Here is a 14,956-nt window from a genome sequence, read left to right as displayed (position 1 = left end):
TTACAATAGTCTTTATTTTGCGGCCTTGGCATTTTCAAGTTTGGATAAATAACAGCAGGAAAAAAAATGCCACGTGAACCCAATCTTTTCATAATTGCAAGTCAAGCTCGTGCTATTGAGAAGGTGTTGCAGTTCATTAGTGCTCTCCTGTATTCACAACCACAACTTTCTTCAAGTTTCAATTACTTTCAGGTACCAGAGTTCATGGCCAAACAGTGATTGCAATAGAGAGATTAATCTGAGTCTCCAATGTATGTAGACAGCACACCTGCTCCAAATGTGACATGGGGGGAGGAAAGGCCCAGAAACCCACCCTGCCTGATAAGTGCATGATTTAGTGTTATTAACACTTCAGAACCTAATGGGAACCAACAAGGTGAGGAGCACAGGGTGCCTCTAGAACATGATATTAAACATGTGAAAGACCAAAAGGGTGTAGAGTTTTCAACACTCTGTCTGAACTGATGGCAGCACTTTTTAAATCTGTTTCAGGACAGAACAAACACCTTTCTTGCTTTGGGATCAGAGACCCAGCAGTCCTGGAGTGTGTTCCTTTAAAATTTTCAGGGGAAAGTCACCAGCTCAGATAAAGCAGTATAACTGCATTGTGGCTTTAATTCAATTATGTCAGTCCCTGAGCATCTTGCCCTTGAATAGTTGAAGAAGGAAGCTCTTCCCTATCAATGACTTTATAAACTAGATAGATAGGCTGGAAGAAAGCAAATATTACTGTCTGAATTAAAACTTAACTTATTATAGGCAGGTAATTAAGGGATAAAATCATAGAGCGCTACATTTTCTTTCTCACCAAGAAATCTCTGCAGCAGAGTAAGGGAAGACATCAGAACCTTACTGATGGCTGCAGCATTTTAATTTCTATGGTCAGCCACAGACAAGTGGTGTCCTAGAATAGCTCTTGTGCTTGGTGTCCCCTCAGAGGACTTTCCATGGCTGGCAGGCTGGTATAAAAGAGATTTGTTGTTTGTGTTTCCTCCTTGAGGAGGAGAAGAAAGGTGACAGATGCAGGCTTCCATTACAGATAATTTGCATTGAGAAACTCCCTTTCAGTATAAACAGTGAGGACACCAATCTCTTTCACAAGTGGTGTGAATTAAAATAAAAATAAGGAAATTTTGTGCATTACTTTTTCCAAAGGAAAGCCTAGGAAATCTACAACAGAGTACAGTTTGGAACCCAGGTTTGAGCATATTTGTAGCTTTCCTGTTTGTGAAATTGCCCTCCATACATATTTCATTTATTCTATCTTTATTTCTGGTTAAGGGAATACTCTGTCAACCTCTTTAGGTAATAATATGTTTCCCATATTATTCCCAAAGAATAATCCCATGACACATTTAGAGATTTCTTAGCCACTGCTGTATTTGTGCCCTAATATTCTTCAATGCAGCTTCCCTTTGATTTAGACCACAGGAAAATAAATTCTGATTTCCACTCCATGATCTTTTGGTTTGTTTGTATCTGCTTATACTTTAACTCTTTTAAATTTCCTCTACACTTCTTTTTTACCTTCTACTTCCAGTCATTGGCTCTGTTACCAAGGTTACTTTGTGCACTGATAAAGGCATTCTTTACAGCTATCTGAAATGCCTCCCTAGAACCAAGTTATATTTTGCCTGTCTCACTTCTTGTACTTGGTCCTGCACTTAATCACATGCTTAAAGGATGGGAACCCACCTAAAGAGGATAAAACTTCCTGAACTTCAGTTCACCTGCATCCATTTTTTGTACACAGAGTCTTTATCTGGCATAATATATCCCACTTCTCAGAAGGAAACCATTCTGTCTGGGGGCACCTTTGATATTCTTTTTACTGACTTTTATTCTGTGCTAAAACTGAACTAGAACCCTTCAAATGTTTCTTCAGGAGTGAAACTCTGCCAAATGGGCCACGATGCCTTTGATTCAGGAACCCTGCTATGTATACTAACTATTTTCCCTCTCTGATTCTAGCTGCTGACATTATGGAGCTATTATGCGACTCTGTGGAGTCACAGAAAAGAAGCATGGTGAATCACAAGGAATTACTCCTTTTCAAATGTGATCTGGTATGAGAACCATCCTACCAGAACCCCTCACTGCAGTTTGCATGGAAAATGTTGGTAACAACATCCCTGTCAGCATTCCTGGTCCAAGAAGGTAGTTTGTCTTGCTATGAATTGCATGTAGTCTTTACCTAACAGTAAATTTCAAAATATTTTGAATCTGATCATTGCAAAAATGAATCAGGAGTGAAGTAACCCAAAGTCAGGTGTTAGTGGTTTGAGAGTGTCACAGCTGCTTGAACACCCCTGCTGTATAAGAAACTCACTTTTTAAATGACCACACCGTCTAATACAGTAAAGGAGAGGAGGATGGGAAGGAAAGCCTCTTTCCCACAGCAAAGCAATACCAGCTAAGCACAAGGATAAAATACCATGAGTCTGCCAGTGACCTAAGGTGTCAGGAACTGGGTCTGAATTGGAATGGAGTGAAGCAAGAGTAGTTTTGTGTTCCTCCTCATGTTGACAGCTCCTGCTGCAGGAAGGGGAGAAAATGCACTCATCAAAATGTGTAGGAATATTGTAAAAATTGAGGTTTGGACTCGTGGAATTCTCTGCCATCTGCTGTAAGGGATTTGGAAATTTTAAAACCAAAGCCCAGTGGGGCAGCCATGGATGGCTGATACTCCTGGATAAGCTCAGGCATCCCTCTGGTGCCTTCTGCCAGCTGTTGGGTGCTCTGGACTGTTGCTGCTGGACTCTCTGGAGGCTGGGTGGACACACCAGAGGAACCACAGAATGGGCCATAACACATGAAACTCTCTGTCCAGCCTTCTGTTTTGTATTTGCAGGGAAGGGACCAGCTTTATCAATCTTCCCAGGTGGTCTATGATGGAAGAAGAATTCTTCCTGAAACAAATATGACACCTGACTGCAGTGGCTCCCATGAGGAAGTAATCCTGTGGTCAGCAAGATAACTCATTGCCTCGTTTAACCACTTATGTCACTGGAAATGCCTGCTAAACTGCCCCCTTGGCCATTCCTTGGGGGAAAATGAATAGCTGAGAAGGAAAATGGCCAAGCTCAACAGCACAAATGATATAATTGCAGAGCATGTTAAAGAGGCATTATTAAGTGAAGTGGGCTGGATGATTTACTTCGAATCTGCTCAGTGAAAATTTTACACTGAGAGACATGGGACAGTGCCAAGGTTAATCATCTGCATGGCTTGTCCACAGGAAACACTCCCTGCACAGACATCTATCTGCTCTTCAGAACAGAGAAACCACAGAGTGTAATCCGAGGAGAAGAATGAAAGATCAAACCCTCTGTATCATATATTGAATACAAAAATATATTATTTTACATTGACACATGGTATTAATGAAACCAGGAAGATAACACAGCATAAGGAGCACAGCACACCATCTCCCACGTGGAGTTTGCATTTTAAAGCACCCTGGGGCATGTCTTTACATGTAAGAAAATTTGTAGAACATAACTAAGAGGAGTTTTATAAGTCAAAAGTGTTTCTGCATGATTACACTGCTTATTAAAGATGCAAAAGATTGAGCTGCTCTTCCAGACTGTTTGATTTCTTGAGACAATTTGGCATCACTCTTTATGGCTGGTTTCATGCTTGTCGGGGAAAATACAATCAATACTTGCAAAAGTTTCTTGAATAATAAAATTCAGTACAATGCCAGAGACTCCATCTGGTCAAGAAGACAAAATTTATTAGCTGGATTCTTGACAGTGTTTGGGAAACAGAAGAGTCATGCAGCCAATTTCACAGAGGCATACATGTTAATTCCACTGGTTATAGCAATTGTCAAATTTGGTTCTGCTTTATGAAGGCTTAAGCATTTATTAAGTGTCTGCAAGAGTTAAGGTGTATTTTTCAGGTTATCTTGTCTTCGGAAAAAATAATTGTATTAGTCACATTTCCACATAATTGATATTCATACTATAAGAAACGTTATCTTACAATAAATGGCTGCTTTTGAAATATTCATTGTTCATGAAGAACAGAAGAATGCAAGAAGAGACAAAGACCTTGGATATTTCTGTTACAGAATTATTGTGTATATTCAAAAAGTATTTTGAAGTAATTTTAAGTTAAGAGTCATTGGAGAGTTTATTTTAATGTTCTAGACATATATAAGAATTTTTTTTTTTTAATTAATGTAATTTTCTTGTTTACAAGGGCAAAAAATACACTTCTGTTTTAAAATATGTTTGAAAAACAAATGACCAGACGAAGCAAAGCTTTGGTGGAAATTAGCCCACTGAATTGGATTGAAAACACCTCTATTTCTGTTCCTTCTGAAATCTTCACCAAGATGCAGAATTTAGGATTTTGATAATGCAAGTTATGGAGTTTGCTTATCATGTTAGGCCTGCAGATTTGAAATTCCCTTCCAGACAATACAAGGGTGAAAGAGAACTGTGAAGAAGGAATGCCTTGCCTGTGGAAAACCATGTGGAAAACCCTGTGGAGCCTGTTTTTTCCAAAAGAAATGATTCTCAGCTATCAAAGCTTAAACACACCTGGGCTGGTCAGGCAGGGAGAAGCTACACACAAAAAGCAAGGAAACACTTGGGAATGATTTGTTCTTTCAGCCTTTTGCTACAGAGGAAGGTAAAGAATAGATGAATCTGGGGACATTTAATGGTTAGGGATCCTTGAGTATGTATGTATACACAGTTAGAGACACATCTGAACCCTGTTTAATACATTTCTAGCAGTGGAGAGCTTGTCCCAAACACTTTACCTTTGTGAAATCCTCTCAGTTGCCAGTTTTTCCCTAAAATCATGGTGGGTAGCAGGGTTGGCATACTTCAAACAGGTTTCTGCTTGCAATTTCTACCATAATTTTGTCTTTTTCCTTCCATATGAATTATACAGAGGGGCTTCCTCCAGAATGTGGAACCCTGCTGCCTTCACACATGACGAACACCTCTGGCCAAAGCCCTGCCCTGTGGTGCTCTGGTGAGACAACTGTATTTGAGCATCATACTTTATATAAAGCTGAGGAAATGATTTTGTAGGGATAGGCTTCATTATAAGCAAACTGTCGATTCTTTTGTCCCCTTATGTGTCTCCAAAAGTCATTAAAGAAAATGTGGCTGCAACCAACACCAGCTCCAAAGAGGAAAGCAATTTCCTTTCCAATAAGCAGTGATGCCTGGAAGAGGCACTCTTAAGCCATGCCCTAAGAGGATGTGTGGTGCCCAAACATAACTGAGCTTAGTGTTTCTGGTCACAGGCCCCTTCCTCTGGAAACCTGTGGGATTAAAGACCTAATTACATTGTTTTCCCTATCCTTAGTCTGTATGCCCTGACCTGACGTTAGAAGTCTCATTTGTTTAAGCAAATGAAACATGTCTGTCCCAGCTAATTAAGATTTGGCAACACTGCAGTAGAAATTTTTCAAAGAAAACATAGCTCTTGTCTTCTTGCCAGAGGCAGGTAAATGTGATGTGAGTGACAACCTGACTGCTGATTCTGGCTTAAGAATTAAGAGAGTGAGGCTGAGCCCCTAGTGTGGAAGCACAGGGGACAAAATAGCTTGGCAGTGACAAGCGTGTTGCAAACTCTCTGCACCAGCAATGCCAATGTTTCAAGGCTGCACAAAATTCAAGAAAAAAGGTCACTGAGGAACAGTTGATTACAGAATTGGAATGATGCTATTCTGGGAAACCGAATCTCATATAAAAGTTTATGTTTCTGTTTGAGAGATTGTGAGTGATATTATAGTTGGCCATTTTTCTTCTCTTCTCTTGTCTAATAATAAATACAATGAAATTCTGTTAAATTCCATTATGATTTCCCTACCAGTTGCGGCAACCTTGCTCTCTGCCAAGTCTGTTGGCAAAATTCCAGTATGCAACTGGGGAAATCCATCAGTTATAGGAGCAGAAATCTTGGTAGTGCCCAGTCATAAATAGATGCAGCTGCAATTGCTGAGGTTTGCTCAAGGTGAGGATGGTTATCAAAATGCAGCACTAGAAACAGTGTATTTATTTTAGATGGGAGTTTAATATCTTTTGTCCAGTCAAACCTAGTAGGAGCAGATAAATAAGTAGATTTTTGAAATTCAGGAGCAAAAAATAAGGGACAATCCTTCTGGTTTCATGAAGTTGCACAAGACAAGGAAATCTTTTGAAAGGGAGAGGAAAGGAAATGTTTATTATTAAGTAAACTGTGATTTTCTCCTCTTAAGAATAGAAAAGTGGCATGTCTGAGAAAGAAATCCTTTCAGAAGGTCCACACATGTTGAAGTATAGAATTTAGTTACAGGTTAATGTCCAGATATGTTTCAAAATTATACAGTATTAAGAATGAAATAAAAACATCACTGAAGAAGAATGAAAGGAAAATGATTCAATAAGCCATCAGACACTAAATTGTCCCTGTTATTTGCACTGGTAGAATAGTTCAGTAAAAGAGCATCTAGATTTGGAAAGGAAAAACCAACCAGACAAAGAAAAAAACCTGACTGAACAGTGAGGGTAAATCAGAATTTAGGTTTCTGAAACTAAAAAGGCTCATTAACTGGGAATGGGAGAAAGCTGCAAATGAGAAGGAAGAAGCAGAAGACAGGTGGGTGTCTGTACAGGCTCCATGCCACTGTTACCTGAACACTTCACAGCCTCACCATGAGATGAATTACACTCCTGAAAACTGAATAATGAAAACTTTCCTGGACAGTGGAAATGAAAAAAAACCAAACAAACCAAAACCATACACACAAACAACAAAAACAAAGCAAACAAACAAACAAGCAAAACACTAAAGCAAGGAAAGATAGTATAGTAAACTTTATTGTCTTATTAGTCTTTAAGTAATTAAATTTTGACATTGTAGTGAATGGCTCAAATAAGCAGTTGGAAGACTATTTACACTTGGTATTTTCTGCTGTGCTGTGTTCTACTGAGCTCAGTCTCCTGTGGAAGAATCAGTAAAGAATTTTTCTCCTCTGCTTTCTAGCCTTTTTTCCTAACTCTCTGCCTCTTAATAACACTCAGATTCCACATTTGATATTTGGTTCATATTTCTGAGGGCACAGCTTGTGAAGGCAGAGTGGAGGTGCTGCAGTCTCTAGCAAAAGCGTGTGAGTGCTGGCTGCCCTGGCCTTTCCTCCTGAGCCCCAGAGCGTGGGCACCCTCCTCCAGCACCAGCTTCCTGCCTGCTCCTGTATCTCAGTGAGTGGCATCCACAACATCCAGGCAGGAGACAAGAGGGTCCCTTCCTCTCTGGTGACAGGGGCACATGGTGCAGTGAAGAGGAGGCTCCCAGAAATAATTCAGCTGTCTCTCAGCTCACTCCACACCCAGTTCTGAAACCTCTTAGGAGTGAATCGCTGCTTATCTGCTGCAATGGTCATGCCCGGCCCAAAGGGCTGTAAGGAGGTTACAGACTGAAGGATATGCAGCTGAGGTAGGTATTGGTTCCTATCCCAGCTGGAATAGGAGAACTGGAAGTCACATTAACTCTGGCTCTGAGGACTGTCCCTGCATGCAGGTTTGAACCTTGCTGGTCATGTAGTGCTGCTAACTAGGTGATATTTTCCTGTACTGATAATGCCTGTGCTGTGAAGCACAGGACTTTGTTTCTCAGAGTCATCAGTCCAGTAACTTTCATCAGTCCTGACCAACCTTGAAGAAGTGTAATTTCTTTAACTTTTTTTTAAAAAAGACTGTCACCTTAAGGTTGTTAGAAGACAATCAGTGTCTGACTATTGTAATCATCTTTTACAGGAGAAATGACACGTCCCAATCAGACATCCTTTGGGGACAAGACCTCTTTTATCAGCACACTTATTAGAGTGGGCTGCTGCTCTTAGAGGCCACCTGATGAATACAAATCTCCTTGCAAAGTGAAAACATTCCTGCTGAAAGCGTCTGCAGTGCCTGGTGGGTTTGAACACAGGTTTGCCCTCCTGCAGCAAGTGGAACTTTAGTCTGCATTTACACCTCTGGAGGTTTCTGTTGGTTGATTACCAAAACCCCACATCAGCATCCTGGGGTCCCTGGCTTGTACCTTGCTGGGTGCCCATTAGGGAGAGAGACTGGAGGCTCTGGGAATCTCTGGGGTCTCAGAAATGAATTGCAATGAGCAGCTGCCCAGTCCTGGATGAGCACTGGCAGCTGAGAGAGTCTCCCATCCAGCATGCTGGGTGTTTCCAATCTGTGTGTAGAACTTTCTGTGTGAACATCTGCTCCAGCCAGTGCACAGGACTGAAACCTTGGCAGAAAAGATTGAGGGCAATGGGAAGTGTCTGAAAATAGAGGAGTAGAAAGAGGGACAGCAGAAAGAAGACCAAGGGAAAAGGGAGAAAAATGAATGGGGAGAAGGAAAGGCATAAAAAAAAGCAAATGAGATGTTCTAAAGCTTTCACAGAGAAATGTCACAGATTTTCCCTGCAGGATGTGTACAGGTGTTGTAGCTGGTGAAGAATGACCCCATGTTTGAAGCTTCAGAAGTTTCAATTGGTTTCTGGACACACAATAGTTGGAAGCAGCCTAAGACTATTGAATATCCGTGTTCTTTTCATATATAACAAGAAAAGTTTGAGCCTGTTGATAAAGACCACAGATTTTTTCTTCAGACTTTTTTCAAGCTAAAAAAAATTAAAGATAAAAAATTGATGTTGCAGACACATAATTAAATACCAAAGCTCTGTCATCTATCTGCTTTCTTCAGATCACCATAAATTCTACCTTGGGGGAGGTGTACAGCCAGCCTCGATAGGGGATGTTGAGGGAAGCATGAAATACCATTTAAAACCTGCTTTCTCACTGCACCTCAGGATGCTTCTGCCCATCCTAATGCTTTTAGGCAAAACTGAGTGTAGTAGTGTAAGAATATCAGGCAGCAGTTCGTAAGAGGAGACTGCACAGTGCCCCCAGAGCACTTAGCAGTGCTGTGCTGTGTGTGTGTAAGTGATCTGAGCCGTGGCATGGAAACACTGCGTTACTGCACCGTGTTACACCACCACCACCACGAGCTGCAGCCCCACGGGGCTATCACACTTGCTCCTGAAAATAAACTCTCTAAAGGTTGCAGTTATAAATAGACCTGGTACCCTGCCTTATCACCTCCACAGCCTGAGCTGAGGGGTGGTGGCTGGTGTTGGCAGTGAAATGGGGTTGACTGCACGTCCCCAGCGTGCCAGAGCCCATCACAGCAGAGCCACCGTGGGCCTGTGTTTTGCCACCTGTGTGCAAAGTTGGATGCTTCCTCTGCTGGAATCTGGGTGGTTCCCGGTCTACACGAAGGAGTGGCATTGTTTTAACCGGCTCAGTAGAGATCTAACAAGCCTTTGGTCACAGTAATCCTGGAGACAAGGCTTGGGACGGGCAGATCCCCCTGCTGTGGGCAGTGTCAGAGGAGCAGACACAGCTCAGGTGCTGCTGCCTTGCTTTTGCCAACCCCCCAGCTCTGGCAATGCCCCCTCTGCTCTCAGCAGGCACCTCAGAGCAGGCACTGCTGCAGGGGTGGCTCCTGACCAAACCAGCAGCTGCTTTCCCCAGGCTCTCACCCTCTGGCTCCCTCTCCTTATTCCTGTTTGCTCCACTTCTCCTGCCTCTGTGCTAGAGGCAGCAGGATTTGGTCACAACTGAGAAGCTTTCACCCAGCTCTGAATTATGTGCATCAACATCCTGTGGTTTCACTGGAAGGTCACTGGGTGTTTTTTGAGTACCAGAGCCCTCAGTTCTACAGGTACTAAAAATAAAAATGTGTAATAGACAGATTTTTTTTTAAATTTGCATCCCTATCATATGTTCTATCTACATATTAATTTTGGAGATAATGCTCTAGGAGACAGAATATCAAATAGTTTTCTAAAATGATATAATATTATATTAAAGTATGTAATGTAGATTTCCATGAAATGTTGCTTTCCCCAGAACCCCCATCTGACTTAAATAGGAACACTACTGTCTGTGAACTAAGAAAAAACAAGAGACTGCAAATAAAGATAACAGTTCTGTGATATGTCTGATCTGGAGGGTGATATCCTCTAATGTGGCTACTGGGAGAGCTGTTTGATTTAATTTTATTTAACATATTCATTAATTCAAGAACATAAACAGCTTAGAAATGAAACAATATGAATATATTATAAGAAATAATGGAGCAGATGGAAAATAATACAAATTAGCTTGAGCTCTGATTTGGGAAAGCACTTAAGCAGGCACTTACTCAGGAAAAATCTTAGGATGAAATATCAGATTTTAGGAATATTTCTGTATTATCGGTGGCCAGAATGTTGATGGAAGATATTGCACAGTGTCTCTTTCTGTCATATGTCCTCGTGAGTGCAGGAATGAGAGGAGGGGAAGGGATTTTTACTCTTAGCTGTGAAATATGATGCTGCAATTTTGAATTGAAACTCATGATTAGTCTTAAATGTATTTTTAAATTTTTTGTTCAAGAAGATATTTTTGTGAGTTGAGTGCTCAGGAGATTTGGAAGCAGAGCAGGAGTAAAGCTCTATCAATTGTGACATTTGAAGAAAAATTGTCAGAGTATAAATTTACAATGAAAATGAGAAAAAATAATATATTTAGAGAGGTTTCAGCAATAAGGAAAAATGACTAGGTAGTGTGTTACACCGCTAGATGGATATCAAGGAACAGTATTAATGAAAACTTTCTTTAGAAAGCTGATTTACCAACCCAAAAGCAGCAGCTGTGCTGATATCACACCATGGGTGAGCACATTTCCCTCAACGGGCCAGGTGCAGACAAACCACACAAGTTTGTGCAGTTCCACAAGACTGATAATCTAATTTAAAACAAATCCTGCTCACCCACAAACTTTGCCAATGTTAATGTGTGGGTATGAATGATAAGCAACTAGCATAAGAATGAGAAACTCAAGTGATCCGGTACACTGGGAAAAAAATTAAATCGGAAATTAAAATTTGGTAAAGGCAAGAACAAAATCCTGCATGGAGGAAGTGGAAATTAGGTAGGCAAACACAAAATAGAGACTATTCTTCTTGTGGAAAAGATCTTCATATCAGTAAGATCCAATATACAGTGTTGCTATGAAAAGATAAATATGATTATGGAATGTGCAAGTCTGCAAGTTGAGGAAAATAATTATTTTGGCACCTTACAATAATGAGTACTCAGCTGGAATCCTACATTCTATTTAGTACACCACTTTCAGAAATTCACAAATGTATTATCAGGGGTCCAGGGCAGTAGAATTAAACTGATCAGAGGTCAAGAACTCCTGCAATAGACTCAAAATTGGGAAACTGAATTTTTTTCATTCTAGAGAAGTTTGAATTTCAGAAGGCTGTTTCAAAGGACGAGAAACTGTTCTCCACCCTCATAAGCAATAGCACAAGGAATAACTACTTTGGCCTGCAGAAAAAAGAGATTTTGATTCCTAATTAGGTAAAGGTTCTAGCTAAAAATAGAGTTAAATGCTGGATAAAGTGTACCCACAGAATTTTACAGCATCTCCATCTGAGAGGGTCTTTAATATCAGGTTATACAGATACCTATCAAGGATAATCAAGATATCCTCCGTACTGCTTCCATGGACTAAGGATAAAAACATCACTGGCCCCCTTCTAGCACTTTCTGGTGTCAATTTTAAAATGTCTAATCATCACACCTTTACAAGGCATGCAGAAAAACCCTGAGGAGAGGGCATACACCAGTGGGTGGTTTGATAGCTCTTTTCCGTTTTTACTCTCTGCTATTTTCACCTTTACCTTATTGAGCTTGTTTGGCATTCTGAAGGGTGGCTGGCAGAGTGACACATGATTTTAGTGAAGGGAATGTCTATGAGTGCACAGAACAGCACTCTGTATCAGAGTGGGCTAAGTTATATAAAATAAATAGTAACTCTTCCATACGAGGAAGGGGATCCTGTCATTCAACACCTGAACCTGTGGGAAGAAGCAAAGAGATCTCTTTCATAATTTCAGTGTGGCTATGTAACACGATCTGCATGCACCTCTCTGTCTTGAAAATTCTGGAATGAGCTCAGAAAGAATAAATTGGAGCAATTAATGGTAAAAGACCCTCAGATGGTGTGGTGGTGGTTTTGGCTGTAAAAGTAAGGAGAGAGGGGGAAAAAAACCTATTCCTGCATGGGTACAATTGAATTTTTTTAATACATATTGGCACAATCTGAGGAAGTTACTTGCATGCACCTTCCAAAAGGTAAGCTAAATAACCTGCATTCAAATGGAAGAAGAATTCTCTGCACAGGGCAGAGAATTTCTGAGCTGCTGGAAATATTATGGCTATACCAAATTGTCCTTCTACTGACTGTAATGAAGCTGTGTCACGTAACACTTGCTGAGGCGCTGACATTAGAGCTTACTAAAGATAAAATGCCTTTTGACTTAATGTGATTTCTATTTACAGTCATTTGTCTTTACATACAATCTAAAAATGCAAGCATTTATCTATGTATGTTTTCTAAATCAAGTCACTTCATACTTCTATTGAGCTCCCTTAATAATTCTGCCAAGATCAAATGAAGAATTAAATGGGTCAAATAATAAAAAAAATAAAAAAAAAATAAGTGGGGTAAAACTTCCTGCACAGATCTTTGGAATCTGAAATCAGATTCCAGCTTCCAATATTTATAAAATGCTACAGGATAGGGTAACAGAGGTGAGTGACCTCAGAGCAAAACAAACCTGCTTAGTACTTTAATTTTTTAGGGTTCAGTTCTTTTCTGACAGAACATCTGAAAACATATTCAATTGGGCATTACTTTCAAATGTATGTCCATTTTGGAAAGGCTATCAGGAGAATTAGCAGTTCAAAGCAATCCTCCACAGCAGGACAGAAGCTGTTAGCCCCAGTAATTCTTAGGGTGTACATTAAGAAAGTGCATGGAACTTAACTACACTATAATTTAAAATCTGTCTGGCTTTGCCACATGCAGCTCCCCTGTTCTGGGCTATGCAGAAGAACTAATTTTGTAAAATTTAGTGATTCTGCAGTGTTTTATATTACAGCAATTTAATTTTGAGATAAGCTAAAACTACGAAGAGCAATCTGAAATCTTAATACTGATGCAAGTTGTGTCTGATTCAAGAAAATGCATAGATGGAAAGGAAACTACACAATGGTATTTTGAAAACTGTACACTGCAAAAGGGAGAGCATTATTCACTTCCTTGCTGTGTTGCCTGCCATCAGAAAAAATAAAAAAATCTAAAAATCAAAATTTCATTGCCTGAAATCTTGCTTGGATGGATTTTTTAAAACTGATATGCAACCAAAATAAAATATTCATATGGAATTCAGTAATTTGGAATTAAATTTCTCTGCTGGGAAAATCAGTTGTTTGATAAATCAGAGAGTTTTATACATTGGTAAATATAATAGTAATTGATAAAAAGTGCAGCATGTTGTAGTTTTAGAAAGTAATATGAGTTAGAAAAAAGAAAAAAACCCTCACAAAACAACAAGAACAACAAAAAAAAACCTCAAAATATTTTTCCCACTCCAGAAGCCAGGTTTTCACATTAAAAATTGCAGAGACACAAATAATATAATGTTGGAAAGAAGGACTAAGATCATTGATAGAAGTAACTTTGTGGAGCCATGGTTATCTACTTTTTTCTGAAAATAATTTATTTATGGAACTTCAAGAATCAAGCTGTCTGGAGCTAAGTCTGAACTCACTGTTTATTCAGTATCTAGTACAAGGGGAATTTTCATGGGAACTTTGAATCCTCCTCTCCTGGCACCATGAATTAAATAGGAATTAGGTATGGCAACTTTACCTTTATTTGTTAGAAAAAACCCTAATCTACAGAAGCAGCTTGCTCTGTACCTTACAACTAAAGCAGAGCATTACAAATATTGTGCTGGGGGTTAGGGTATGTTCAGGGCTCAGGGTCTCAGGTCACAGACACTTTCTTTTTCAAAAGCAGAGGCTACTGAAATGATTGGCACTGTGTAAATGCATAACAAGCTGATCACAGACACACCTACTGATAAAAATCCTGCTAAAATCAATGGATCTGCTCCCAGTAACCACAGAAAAAATCTGAAGTCTCTACAAAGTAGGTGGCAAGGGAGAAGAGCAAGCGAAATCTCTTCTTTCAAGTACCAAGGGGAAGGGACACCAGGTCTCTGTCACTGGGGTATTTCATCCTTTGTTCCTTGTTCTTCATATTTAATCAGAAGCTTTATATCAAAGGCTGTAGGAAGGTACCCCTTTCTGGTTGAAACAAAGGTTCATTGGGTTTTGAGGCTGGAAATAGGATACAACAAGCAAAACAGACTTCAGAAGTGATTTTCCTTCTCCTTCCATGGGATACTCTTTGCCTAATTTTAGTTTTCTGAAAGTTAGGTACCTTAACAAAGCTATCTAGGGTCCTTCTACAGCAAAGAACATCAGAGTGAAGGGAATCCAGAAGGGAACCTTCCCCCTCTTCCTTTTTCTCATGGTAGAACTTTACTGCACTAGTCAGACCTGGTAGACAAGAAGGCCAGCTTTTAACTGGGTTTTGAAACCTAATTGGGAGGAATCCCACCTCCAGTACTGAACTGGAGTAAATTTCACTTGTGAAGCATCCCACTGCAAGAAAAGCAACATCATCACAACTGTGCCATGGAATTCTCAGTGCTTACTAAGTAGTAAAGCTATTATTCATTTTCCTCGGCATTAGAAAGGGCTCTTAAAGCACATAGATCTCTTTGGCTATTGTTAGGTAAAATGTCAGTCCTCTAGCCTGTGATTAGAAAGCTTTCAAGCTAAAGGTATTATTTCCTTCTCCCCATTATGTGTGTGAGACAGAGCTCACAGTTGGTGGAAATGAGCTGGAAGGGAGTTCTGAAAACAAAAAAGGGTAATAATGGGATTTTTTACTCTCACTCAAAGATTGGGGGTAACCACAAAAGCCACACTGTGAAAGTACCAAGTAGGGTTCTAGTTCATGTTTGCTGCCTCCTGTA

General features: G+C 40.0%; 1 protein-coding gene and 1 long non-coding RNA gene across 3 annotated transcripts in view; one reads left to right on the top strand and one right to left on the bottom strand.

Annotated features, from left to right (window-relative positions):
- Nucleotides 1-6,986, top strand: part of LOC111936680 (uncharacterized) — a 55,360-nt gene extending 48,374 nt beyond the window's left edge. The window contains exon 3 of the long non-coding RNA XR_002868306.2: nucleotides 1,972-6,986. This is a non-coding gene — a long non-coding RNA (uncharacterized LOC111936680). The remainder of the gene's footprint in view (nucleotides 1-1,971) is intronic.
- CHRM2 (cholinergic receptor muscarinic 2) overlaps nucleotides 1-14,956 on the bottom strand; it is an 85,635-nt gene that overhangs the window by 37,049 nt on the left and 33,630 nt on the right. The gene's annotated exons all lie outside the window — the stretch shown is intronic.

The sequence above is a fragment of the Cyanistes caeruleus genome, chromosome 4 (assembly GCF_971803275.1).
Source record: "Cyanistes caeruleus chromosome 4, bCyaCae1.hap1.1, whole genome shotgun sequence".
Classification (NCBI taxonomy): Eukaryota; Metazoa; Chordata; class Aves; order Passeriformes; family Paridae; genus Cyanistes; species Cyanistes caeruleus.
This window is presented reverse-complemented; position numbering and strand designations above follow the sequence as displayed.